Source organism: Mustela erminea, chromosome 4 (genome assembly GCF_009829155.1).
Source record: "Mustela erminea isolate mMusErm1 chromosome 4, mMusErm1.Pri, whole genome shotgun sequence".
NCBI classification, from domain to species: Eukaryota; Metazoa; Chordata; class Mammalia; order Carnivora; family Mustelidae; genus Mustela; species Mustela erminea.
Window position 1 is genome coordinate 118,963,062 of NC_045617.1, and position 12,022 is coordinate 118,975,083.

Sequence of the window (12,022 nt, forward strand, 5' to 3'; positions counted from 1 at the left end):
CTGGCCCCACCCCACTGTGGGACCCAGCCTTTCCACCAACAGGCTCTACGGCGAGCCCCCAAACCTCCCAGAGCCTCAGTTTCCCCATTATCACTCTGCGTGGCCTTCATACCAGGCGGGCTGGGCTCAAAACATGCCCACCTGGTCCCAGTGAGTGTGTGCAAGGGGCGAGGGTCAGTAGAACCTTTCATCCTCGGCCCCATTTCTGCTTCCCCGCAGGGCCCCAGACACTCCCGGGTGGTGCTCAGCCCCTCTCAGCCCTGGGAGGGGGAGGAAGGAAGAGCAGAGTGAGGCTGGTTGGGGCTCCTTGTCTGCAGACTGTGTTCAGACTGTGTTCGCTGAGGAGGCAGAGATGAATGTCTGCCACAGACCAGTGTCTGGGCCTCCATTGCTCTGGAGGCCCCGGGGGCAGTCTGGGAGGGAGGGCGCAGGGCATATGGGGGTCTGCAGCGCAAGGGTTCACGGAGCTTCCGGGGTCCCATCGCCCTCCGCCAGGACAGTCCCTACCCAGAGGGCACAGTGGGGTGTGGGGAAGAGCTGCAGGCATGGGGGTTGGCGTCCTTCTCTGTCGGCCCTGCTGCACCCTCCACACCGGCCCACTTCTAGGTGGTGGCTGGTGCAGGAGCACCATCTGCGGGAAATTCTGTGGAGAAACTGACCGTCAAAGCACCCAGAAACACAACCCAGACAGAAACAAGCCCACCTTTCCCGTTTCTGTTTTTCAGGGAGAGATTCTTTTTCCCTCTCCCCTGTTTCGTCTTAAGCTGAGAAGGAAGTTAATGCACGGTTCTATTTCTGTGAGGCTGTTTGGAGAGCGGCAGCAAGATCAAAATAAGCCAGATAACAAAAGGCCCCTGCCAGCCGGCCCCTGGCTTTCTGGAGCACTGAGCGCAGGCACAAAGGCCGGGAGGTGCGTCCTCTGCCGCTCAGCCTCAGATCTGGCCCTGCAGCCCTCCTCTGCTTTGAAGGGCCAAGCTTCTCTTTCAAGCAGCTCTTACTGCACAAGGGACAGGGCAGGGTGGAGGGATTTGCCTGAGGATGGGATCCAGGGGCCTCTTTTTTAGTGGGAGCCATTGCTGAGAAGCTTCCGTGGCTCTGACTACTCCCTTCCAAGCCTCCCCAGGCCGCGGACCTGTCTTTCCTCAGTGACAAACAGCCCCCTTGGGCTTGGTGGCACAGATAAAGAAGCTTGTGGGTGGTGAAGGAGGGAGAGGTTGTACCCCACAAATCTCGGCTGTGGACATCCACCCAGGAGCTCTAGGGCATCTTCCGGAGCCTCCGCTCAGAAGAAAGGTAAACACGGCCATTTGTCACTGACTTATCATAAGAACTGCAGTAGCAGCTGTTCCCCTTAATTAATACACCATTGACTTTGAGTCTCTCTCTCTCTCTCTCTCTCTCTCTCACACACACACACACACATACACACACACACAAATCCCTGCGTTGAGGCAGGCCTATGGACTTCAAATCCATTATCCTCTTGGCCTCCACCAAAGGGAAGGGGCAGGGGAGTGGTCAGACAGTAACTCAGCTCCAAACAGGCCTCCTGGGGCAGTCAGGCCAGCTTCTCCACCCTGTCCCCAGAGAAAGCTCTAGAGACAAGGAGAGAATCTGGACAGAGGGGCTCGTGGTACACCAGGGAAGAGACAGGGGGGATGAGTGGGGGGTGGGGGTAGCATGCCACCTGGGGCTTGAACAGTGCGGGGCAGGCAGGCACTCAGCATCCTCAGGACCGGCTCTGTCCCTTATTGGCTGAGACCTCAGGCAGATCAATCACTTTATCCCTGTACCAAGGGACGTCACTGAGAAAGAAATGGTAAAATTAGCCAACACATGATAACATCATGACATGCTCCTAGTGAGCCATAGCCCACTGTGGGGCCATGACACCGCACACGGTAGTTGCTATTGTTATCCCCTTTATGGGGGCTGGAGGAAACTGAGGCAAGGGTTGACGGGCAAGTAGCAGAGCTGCAGTTTGAATCCAGGCACAACAGCCCAGAGCCTGTGTCCTCAGCCCTGCTCTCTTCCCTTCTCCAAAGAAAGCAATGGGAGCCACTCACAATTTTTTGAGCTGTGCTGGGTTTGCCAGAACAGTAAAACTATGCCAGGACCTCAGAATGGCTCTGGGAGGCTCCTCTGACGTGCCCACATGCCTGCCCCCATTATGCTTTCTGGCCACACAGCTTGCTGCCCTCGCCTTGCCCGGGGCCCACGGCTGCCAAGCTCACGGCTGCCAAGCCTCCGCATTTGCTGTTCCACCCGGTCTGCTCTTCCTCCAGGGCGCCAGGCGGCTCTCTCTTCCTCTCCTGGAGTGGGGGCTTGGAGCAGATGGGCCAAGATTTCTAAAGGAAGTGACAGGATGTTTTCTCCTGCCAAGAGTTGGGGCATCCAGGGCTGACGCCTCCCAGGACCTCAAGGGCAAACCCCTCAACCGGGCAGCAGCAGTGTGCTGAGACTGCTGGCCACCGTGGAGGGACTGCCTCCTGCAGGTACCAGGCTGCAGGTGGGGACAGTCCAGAGCAGGGGCTTGGGAGCAGAGGACCTGAACAAGCTCTGAGAAGCGAGGGGAACAGAGGTATCGCTGGTGATTACAGCCCAATTTCTGAGCCGCTTCTGTTTAGGAAGGAGACAGGGGAAAGTACAGCAATTTTCTTCAATGAAAACAGGCAACAGAATTCCCTTTGCCTCCTTCCCCTTGCAATTAAGCCCTTCTCTGCAAATGAAATGATTTGGTTTTCATGGGGACTAATTTAAGCACACTGGAAGGGCCGCTGAACTTTCTGATTGCAAACACCAGCATGTGCAAAACAGACTCCCCAGCGGTGGCAGGCTGACGAGTTGGGTCCCGCCCGCCACCAGCCCGGGCTTCAAGCGGTAAGGTGGGCTAAGCCCTGGGGTGTGAGTCCAGCTCCACCCCCGCATCGGTGACACTATCTTTGTGGCTGCCGCCATTGCCTTCTCCAGCCCCCATATCACAGGTGAGGGAGCTGGACTGGAGCCCGAGTGGTGGGGGGGTGATTGAGAAGCCTCTGACCCAGCTGGTGAAGGCAATGAACTGAACACGCCGCCCCTCCCATCATCAAGAGGGCGTGTCTACCTCTTCTTGAAATCAGGTGGGGTCTGCGACTGCTTTAACGGAAGGGAGATGGTTAGGGGGACACTGGCCAGGGCCAGCCCAAGGCCTGACCACTTCCGCTTTTATCCCTGGGGCCCAGAGCCACCACGTAAAGTGGCCCAGCTGTCCTGCTGGACAGAGCTTGTGGGGGACAGCTGCCCGCCTGCCCCCAGCTGTTCCAGCGTCGCCAGCTGGCACCCTGGACGCGTGAGTGTGTCCCACGGGAGCAGGGATAAGCTGTTCCCACCCAGCACTGCCCACATGGCAGAGTCATGAATGTATACAAGGTTGCTGTGTTAAGCCACTAAGTCCATATTATTACCATTATAACTTTTTAATTTGAAATAGTTGAAGATCCACAAGAAGATGCAAAAAGAGTGCAGAGACTTCTCGGGTACCCTTCACCCAGCTCCTCCCAGTGATAATGTCCCACATGATTATGCCCGATTGTCAAAACCAGGACATTGACCTTGATCCAATACTACTAACTCACGCACAGACCTGATTTAGGCACTTCGTGTGTGTGTGTGTGTGTGTGTGTGTGTATAGTTCTATGATATTTTGTCACACAGAACCACTAAGTTTTGGGGTGGTATGTGACACATAATGGATACCTGATCCAGGCTTGGACAAAACCTCCCAGGAGTGTGTATGACACAGTTCCTCGGGTGGGAAGTAGAAGAACATTCCACACTAGACTCAGAATGAGCATCCGAGTGGTATGATGGGAACTCACGACGGGTCTGTGGGACAGAAGCAGCCAGTATCCAGAGACATCACAAAGGCCGTTTGCCAGAATTTCTGGCACTAGAAAAGCTCAGAACTGCCTCAGTCCCTTTGCAATGAGGCATAGCCACATGACTTGCTTTGGCCAGTGATATGTTGAATGGAAGTGACAAATGGAGCGTGGAGGCGGAAAGCCTACGAGCTACCACGTGATCTGTGATGTCTTTCCTTCTGCTGGGGTGTGGTACTCCCACCCTCTCGGCCTGGGACCCAAAGCCATGGTGGCCTGGATGGAATCCCCAGCGGACCTGCAATGCAGTGATGTGAGCAAGAAATCAATGCATGTTGGTAGAAGCCGCTACCAAGAACCTGGGCTGGTTTATTACCAACCTCAGCTCCCTGACCCAGGTAACCATCTTCTACCACCTTCGATGCCGGAAGAACGAACAGCTCCCATCGCAGGAGGGGAGCTAGAGGAATATGCCTGAGTCTTCCGTGGTCTAACATGCAGTGTCTGGAGGTTGGGGCATGGCCTAGAAGATTCTGGAAGGTCTGTCTAGGCCCTGCGATCTTTTTCATTCCATTTAGGCAATGTCTGCCAGGCTCTGCAGGGAAGATCTGGATCTTTCCAAGCTGGCTATGCCTGCTATGCGATTACCCCAAAGAGAAGGTCTGGGGTCCCCTGAAGAGAAGGATCAGAGAAACAGCACGCAGCAGGTACACTGGCAAGAAGGAGCTCTCACCCCAAGCAGTCGTGCTGACTTCACCATCAGCAGCCACAGCCAAGAGGGGAAGAACTACACATCTGGATGCTGCGTCTGGTGTGTCTAGCGGCAGTGGGAGGGATGCACAGCTGGCCGGGAGAGCCAAGGTCCATGCTGGTTCACCAGCCTCGCCTTAAGCTTGAAGGAAGGGGCCAGTGGGGTCTTGCCGGGGCAAAGGCTCTTTAAACACCTGCTGATGGCGGCGAGGACATGAGGACGTCCCCAGAGCATCCCATCCACCGCAGGGACACGTGCACAGCAAGTGGCTGAGAGTGCCAAACCCTCTATGGGATACAGGTGCCCAGGATCCCCACCAGGATCCGGGCGACTGGACGGGGCTAACAAGCCTCAGCCAGAAAAGAAAGGGGAAAGCGCAAGTGTGTGTGTGTGTGTGTGTGTGTGTGTGTGTGTACACATGCGCCTGTGCACGCCTGTGCTCCAGCCACCCAGTGCAGGGGAGGGGGTTTCCTCTGAGACAAACACGCTCCATGTACTTTATCAAATTTGCAGATGCCACACAGCTGGGGGGGATGATGGCAAATACGCCAGATGACAGAGCTGGGATCTAAAGGGAAGTTGACAGGCCGGAGCAATGGGGTGGATCTAACGAGATGAAACTTAACAGGGACGAACGTGTTTATTTCGTTTTATTTATCTATTTGTGCCCTGCCTCCACGCGCAGAGGAATGGGGGAGGGACAGTGGCTCATGGGAGGAGGGAAGTGTAACTATGGCACGCAGGGCCACAGAGCTGACTGCACAGAACTGGGGGCCCAGGGGAAGGGGGTGGGGACCGAACTCTGGTGTGGCCTTGGGGGTCCAGGGATGATGGTCAGTTCCACAGGCAGCAATGGGGGCCGTGGGTCTGTGGCTGCATCAATAAAGGCATAGCATCCAGGTTGAGGAGAGTAGTGAGGACTGGGGCGCCTGAGTCTGAAGTCTAGGATGGTCAGGTCTCCTGTTGGGCAGGGGCCTTTTAGGCAGCTCAAACCCGGCCTCCTTCCACGCCATCCACCTGGGATCAGGTCCCCACATCCACCTCTCTTTAAAATAAAAAAAAAAAATTTAAATTTATTTGAGAGAGAGCATGAGTGGATGGGAGGGGCAGAGGGAGAAGGAGAAGCAGGGAACCTGACATGGGGCTCGATCTCAAAACCTGGGGATCATGATCTGAGCGGAAGGTAGACACTCAACCGACTGAGCCACTCAGGCACCCCTGTCTTTCCTTTCCTATGGCCAGGACACCCCTAGGGCAGCCTCTTCCTTCAAACTCTTCAGCAAATAAAGTGGTCACTCACTCCAAACATCATCAGGGGAAGGGTCGGGGATTCTGAGGCTTTGAGAGTAGAAGCCTCAGGGAGACAAAGCTCAGCTCTGTAGGAGAAAGAAGGTCCTCACTATTTTGAGCCTTGGGCTGCCTGGAAAGGTAGTAAGCCTCATGTCACTGGAGGTATGTAAGCAGAGGCTGCCTTAGTACTCAGCAGATATTCTAGCCTGGAATGAATGCATGGAACTAGAGTAGTCTGAAAGTGTTGTCCTACCTTGAGATGCTTTTGGTTAAAGTTTGAAGAGTTTTTCACCCATGGGAATCCTTCTGAAAGCAGGGCTGTTCCTTGTGGTCTCAACAGTGAGACTGGAAAATGGAAGGAGCTTAAGGTGGCAGCCAGAGAGGAGAGTGCCTGGGCATGATTGAGGGCACTGAGGCCATGGAAGATGGCCAGAGGTCGTCAAAGGAAGGGGGAGAATCCAGACCCCTGGTAACTAGAGTGTCCTGTGTCCCACCCCCACACCTGTGCAGCTTCTCACCCTGCAAGGGCTGGCTAAACTGAGGAAACCTCTCCATGCCCCCTCCCAGCTCCTTGTCCTTTGAGGGGCCAGGAATTCTGTACCCCCAGCCCTGCCTTCAAGCACTGACCCCAACAGAACCTCGTGTACCAGGCAGGGAGAGGCCACCCCCATTGCCACCAACCCTGCCGTCCTGCCAAGGGTCCATATGAGACCAGGCCCAGGCAGGCCTCCCAAATGTGGACTCCTGAGGTCTGGCCAGGCACCAAGTAGGTCCTTGACCAAATCTGGCCTAGAAGGGAGAGGAAATGTAGGAACAGACCTCCTGACTGTGTCACACAGACTCACCCACATCATAGACATGGGCTCCCTATCTCCTTCCCTCCCCTCCCCTCCTCTAACTGTGAGAAGATGCCTAGGGAAGAAGTCTCCTTCCTTACTCCTTTGCTGTCCAGGAGGGCTTCCTGGAAGAGGAGTGAATCTACTTCAGGTTCTTGGGGGAAGGTGGGAGCTTACATGGGAGATCAGGGCTTGGTGGAAAAGCAACAACAAGATGGAGCCAAGCGGGAGGTGGGGTGAGCTGGGGAGATCCCTGGCTGGCAAGGGCGTGGGCTCTGGATTTGAAACCCAGGTTCTGTAACTGCTTGGCTTTGTGACCCACTTAGGAGACATGCTTTCTCTGGACCTCAGGTTTCCCATCTATATAATGGGGATGACACAGGTACCAACCTTACAGGTGTTGGATGGGTTAAATGACATGTTGCACTGAGCCTGCTATGCGGATAGTGCACAATGATGAGAATTTACTCACGGCATGTGACTATAAGTAAACAGATGGCTGCCACCAAGTATTCAGACTTCGGCTAACACAAAGAACTTTCCTAAGAAACAAAGCACCTCTGCCTGGAACAGGCTCCTGAATGAGGTGGTGAGCCCCCTGTCTCTGGGAGCATTTAAGCACTAGAGCTCTGTGGAGGGATACCTGTGCAGGGAGGGGTGTGTGGAGATGACCAGCAGGGGTCAGCAACACAGCAGGACAGAGGAAGGCATGGCCAGTAAACTTCCCTACCCCCCACATCCCCAGCTCTCTGGGGATAGTAGTGACAACTGGCTCAGGCTGCCTTGCTTCCAGGCAGACAGGATCCACAGGACCTGGCCCAGGCTGTGGCATGTCCTGCAGGGTCAGGCCAGAGTCCTAACCCCTAGCGGGGCTGGGTTGGGGTGATGGGAAAGGCAAGCTCTGAGACTTCCAGTGAGGGGCCCTGCAGCTGAGGTCTGAGCCAATTGGGGAGGTCAGAACACGGTGCTGGCACCCCAGAATCTGAAACTCTAAGTATAGGCCTTCAGAAGGGTCCCTCGGGTGGTCAGAGCTGGGGCCTTCTTCCCTTCTGATCTCCACAGCAAGGGCTGACAGGGTCTGTACTGAGCCCTCCCTTAGCTCCACCAGGGGCCTCCCAGGGCCAGGAGACTGAGGATGAGGAGATGGGCTGGGAGGGCCAGGGATTCAGCTGTGTCCCCAGACCCTGCCCCAACTGGTACAGCCAGAGATCCCTACAGATGGTGCTGCTTGGGGCACCTGGGTGGCTCAGTGGGTTAAGTGTCTGAATTCTGGATTTTGGCTCATATCACGATCTTGGGGTTGTGAGATGGAGCCCTGGCTTTTATTCAGCAGGGAGTCTGCTTGGGATTCTCCCTCTTCCTCCAACCCTTCCCCCAGATAAATAAATAAATAAATACAGCTTTTAAAAGGAAAAAAAAAAAAGATGGCACTTCTCCCTCTTCCCACTCCTGACTCCCAGAGTGGCAGGGAGGGTGTGCCAGGGCACGTGGGAAAGTTACAGGTTGAAGGCAGGAGCAGAAAGTGGATTTTCCCCCGCTGGGGGCCCATTTCAGAGCCAGAGGGAGCTACTGATCCCCACCCCTACCCCCAAATGCTCTGGCAAGTGATGGAGAAAGTGACTTGACCAAAGGTGTCTAGGAGGGAGCCTGGGACAGCAGGGTGGCTCTGGGGACACAGGGAAGCTTCCCTGACAAAACCAAACCAAAGCCAAAACAAATAAAACCTCTCCTAAGAGGAAGAGGTCTGAAATTCCACCATTAAAGATTCATTCCTTTAGCTTAACACTTTGTCCTTTTTAAAAATGCAGACCTATCAGAGCCTCACCTACAAGTAGGTTTGTCAGAGGAAAGAAAAGGGAAAATGCATAGTATTCCCTGTGAAGAAACACCGTGAGGAGACCAGCGGAGAGAGCAGCAGCGGGGGACACTGTGAGGAGGTCAGTGGAGAGGGCAGCAGCCGGGGCGGATTTCCCAGGATTTACTTCACCTGCTACACAGCTTTGGCCAAGGGCCAGCTCTAAAGACACCTGCATGGGAAGGAAGCTGAGTCTCCTGGTGCTGTTCCTGTGTTCAGGGAGTGAAACCGGACAGAACAGACTCCCAACACGCCAACCAAAGACACCATTCACACATGCACCCCCCACCCCGGTACGTGGGAACATGTGTACTCGGGCACTTCTGAGAGACTCCACAGGCAAACATGACCCCGACTCCCATCACCACTCCTACCCTCCAGGTTCTGCACCTGACTGGGAATCCAGAAACCAAGAAAACTCTGGGCCCAGACCACTCCCCACCCACCCCCACTCCCTGCCCAGCACCTCTCCAGGGTGGTCACCGGGAGCAGTATCCCCACCTGGAGTTGCTTTCTGGTTTGGGCTCAAAGCTCTCAGCCAGTGAATATTTACGGAGAGTTTGCAGGAAGCTGCAGAAGTATGCTTGTGACATCTGAGAGGCGCAGTGAAGAACCCATTCGAGGAACCCATTATCAAGGGTGAGTTTTCCACAATCACAGGGGCCTGGCACCTCCTGTGGTGCCCCTCCCGCTGCCCTCCTTGCCCTCTCCAAGCTCAGCCAGATTCCCCTGCACGGAAACTCCTGCCCCAAGGCTATTTCTTTGTGGGCTTCAGCAGGGAATGGGGGAGGAGGGAAGGGAGTGGGGCAGGGGGAGGGCCCACTTTAGTGCACTGGGCCAATATACCGGACTCCTTTTCCTTCTTTTTTCTTTTTTAATTGTGGTGAAACACCCTCCCCTTCCTTTGAAGTAAGTTCAATTTTTAAAAAAATAACCCAGGGGAATCATTTTTTAAGTCAAATAGTGTTTCACAGATAGTACATAACATGTGTCCGATGAATGAATGAATGAATGAATGAATTGAATGAATGAATAAGGAGCCCCTGCTGATGTCTCTCCAGCTCCTCATGACAGGGTCACGCAGAGAAAGTGGCATGGAGCAGTCACATCTTGCTTCACAGGGAAGGAAACTGAGGCCCGGGCCACCCTGAGTGTTGTCGGATAACATGCAGCAGCCCAGGGACTTGCCTAAGGTCTACTTCAGTTTGGGTCTAGACCCAAGCCCACCCCTGCTCTGGCTGCTAGTGGGCCCGGGTCTGCCTTCCCCGGCCTTGTCCTAGGGCCCCTGTGGCCGCCCAGCCTGGGAAGGTAGACTGGCTTCTCACGTTGCAGGTCTAATTTTATCCGCTTCTTCAGAAGAGCTGGACCAGGGCCAGAGGACACAAGGCCAGAGGGCCAGAGCTCTGGTGGCTAGGCTGGTCCAGGGCTGCAAGGGCCTCTTTTAGCCCCAGAACTTGGGGGCCAGGCTTCTAACCTGGTTTTCCCTAGAGGGGCCAGGCAGTGGGGGCCGACTGGCTGAAAAGGAGGTGAGAGAGAACGCTTGCTGGGCCTTGCAGGAGCCATCTGGCCAGGTCCTCACTGCATCTCACCTGGATCATCGCTGTACCCTCAGAACCTCAGTGCCTCCCAGGAGCTTCGCAAGAAGTGCCCTGAGTCACGAGCCAGGGCCTCAGTCTCCTCATCCCTGAAATGGGGATAATAATGTTGCTTTCATCTCAGCGTGACTGGAGGCTTAACTAAGTTGAGAGAATTCGTGTCTACAGCAGTGCCTGGCACCTAACAAGGGCTTCCCATGTACCCGCTGAAGTTGCTGTTCCAGACCTCATGATTTGAGACCCTTCCCTCCCCCACTAGGCCACCAGCCTCCCCCGGAGCTCCCAGGTCCTTCCAGCCCCCTCAATGTCTGCACCAGCTTCTGGGGTTTTCTCCTGGGGCAGAGAAGGGTGCACAGGGAGTGGCCTGCCCAGAGGACAAACTCCCTGACCGCCAACACCCCCAGGCCCTGCCTGTATAGGGACCTAGGGACGGCTGCCAGGGGATGGGGCGGAGGCAGACCAAGGACGGATCGCCGCTGCAGCCCTGCTTGCCCGACTCAGCAGAAAGCTGGGCCAGCGGTAATGGGCTGGCGGCCCCCAGCTGCAACCAACTTCATTTTCTGTCACAATTAAATGATCGCTCGAGTTTGCTCACGCTCACTTATTCAATTACCTCCGCGGCCCTGAAGGACTCACAGAGAAACAGCCATAAATAACCCGCATCAGCTGCCCCCCCAGGCCGTCATCCTTGCGCATCAGTCACCGCCCGGGCCGGACTTGCCTGGGAGCACCGGGCCATCGCCGTGCGCAGCCCTGTCCCCTGAGTCAGTCCTCCTCAGCTCTCCCACCCGCATTTGGAATCGAGCCCTGGCCGCAGAGCTGGGAGATCTGGTCCCTCGTGGCTCTGGCTGCCCAGCTGTGCACCTCTGGGGGGCTGCATCCTCCGGCAGGTCTCTGGCTCCTCATCTGTGAAATGACAGAACATTCTGTGGGAGCTGGGAGTGTTGCCCTTGCAAAAAGCTATAGACTTGGCTTCGCGGTCAGAACGTGGGCAGGGTCAAGGCAGGGTCAAGGGTGAGACAAGGTGTCTTCCCCACCTGCCTCACCCTCACCTCCACTCCAGGCTTCCAGAAAGTCCCTGCTCTTCTAGCCTGCAGGCCTTTGTGGATGCTACCGCCCTTGCTGTTCCCTTCCTTCACTTCTCGGCCTGGGGACTCTCGGCCCCCTTTAAGGTCCAGCTTGGACGCCACATCCCTGGCGGGCCAGAGGTCTGCCCCCCACAGCTAGCGTGTTGACGTCTCCCTCCTCAGGCTCCCACAGCATGCTACATGCCTCTGTGGTTCCTACAGTTTCTGCATTTGGGAGACAGTCCCAGGATCAAATATTCTGGGCCACTGTCCCCATAACCATGTCAGGGCATGAATCTTAATTTGGGAAGGGTAGCCACTGTGGGGTCCCTCCCTGACAGTCCTGTCTGCGTGAGGCCTTGCTGACCACTTATAATGGCACAAATAGCCAGTATCATGGAGGCCTGGGGTCACACACTGTGCTAAATGGTTTTCACCGGCATTTTGTCATTACAGTATTATATTCACCCTAAGAAAATTAATCCGGCTTTAAAGAGGAGGAAATGGAGGCTCGGTAAGTGTAAGATGCTGGTCCAACATCACATCACCGGGGAACAGCAGGGTGGGGGCTCCACACCTGCAGGCCAGGCTCTGTGCCCGCCTCTCCCTGTTGGGGAGGGAGAACTAGCAGTCTCAGGACGTGGGTCAAGTGTGACTCTTCCACTGGCCTCCACACGACTCCAGGCCTCCCTCTGCAGCCTCTCTCAGTCTCTTCCCTGCTGTGAAATGAAAAGATGGTAAGAGGTGGCTTCTGAGGGAACCTTCAGCTCC